Source organism: Meleagris gallopavo, chromosome 1, assembly GCF_000146605.3.
Source record: "Meleagris gallopavo isolate NT-WF06-2002-E0010 breed Aviagen turkey brand Nicholas breeding stock chromosome 1, Turkey_5.1, whole genome shotgun sequence".
NCBI classification, from domain to species: Eukaryota; Metazoa; Chordata; class Aves; order Galliformes; family Phasianidae; genus Meleagris; species Meleagris gallopavo.
This window is the reverse complement of record NC_015011.2, coordinates 188,928,673-188,929,545: the sequence shown is the minus strand read 5'-3', so window position 1 is coordinate 188,929,545 and position 873 is coordinate 188,928,673.

The window sequence follows — 873 nt, the reverse complement described above, 5'->3', positions numbered from 1 at the left end:
CCTGTAGCTGGGCTCGGGATCGAGGGGTGGACTTGGCCACGGATGCTATTGCACTGCTTATCCATGAATGTGAAACACACAGGGTAATTAAGCAAGTCAAGTGGTTAATGACCATTTTTTTTGGAGGACGATGGCTGGCATGTAAATATGGGGAGGCCTGGAGGTGGATCATTTCACATCCCACAGACTCACCATGGCAATCACCACGTGCTTACAGTGATGGGACAACCACTGATGGGTGGTGAGCTCAACTTCTTTTCTGCTTTTTCCCAATTCTCTCCCCCATCCCCATGGGCGGGGCGGTGAGCAATGGGGCTGAGCTGCTGCTGGGTAACTCCACAGCCCCATGGCTGCACTGCCTGGTGCTGCAAGGCCCCGACATTGAGGTGTGGGGTCCTGGGCGGCCCTCCATCCCCAGAGCTGGGACAGGAGCACTCAGGGCTTGGATGGGGATTTTCCTTCCTTTGTTCCTTGTGAGCAGCTGTCTATGGTCCCATTGCTGCACCCTTGGTATCACTGCCAAGATGGGGACACTCCCTGTGCCTTTTCCTTTTGCTTACAGGAAATGGAGAGGGACAGTGTAAAGGAGGTGGCAAGGGGAGGAGAAGAGAGCGAAGCAGGCAGGGCAGGCAGCAGGGTGATCCTGGGCACACCGAGCCGTGCCCACCTCCTGTGCCCCTGCGCTGTTGCTGAGCAGTGCTGCACAGAGCCGGGCACCTGCATCCTTCTGCACATGGAGCACGTCCTCCTGGGCTGGGTGCTGCTGCTCGGCACCTGGACTGGTGCATCGGCTGCCAGCAGCAAGAACTGGTTGATCAAGGATGTGGCGATGGACATGGCCAACAACTCCTTTGATGACCAGTACCAGGGCTG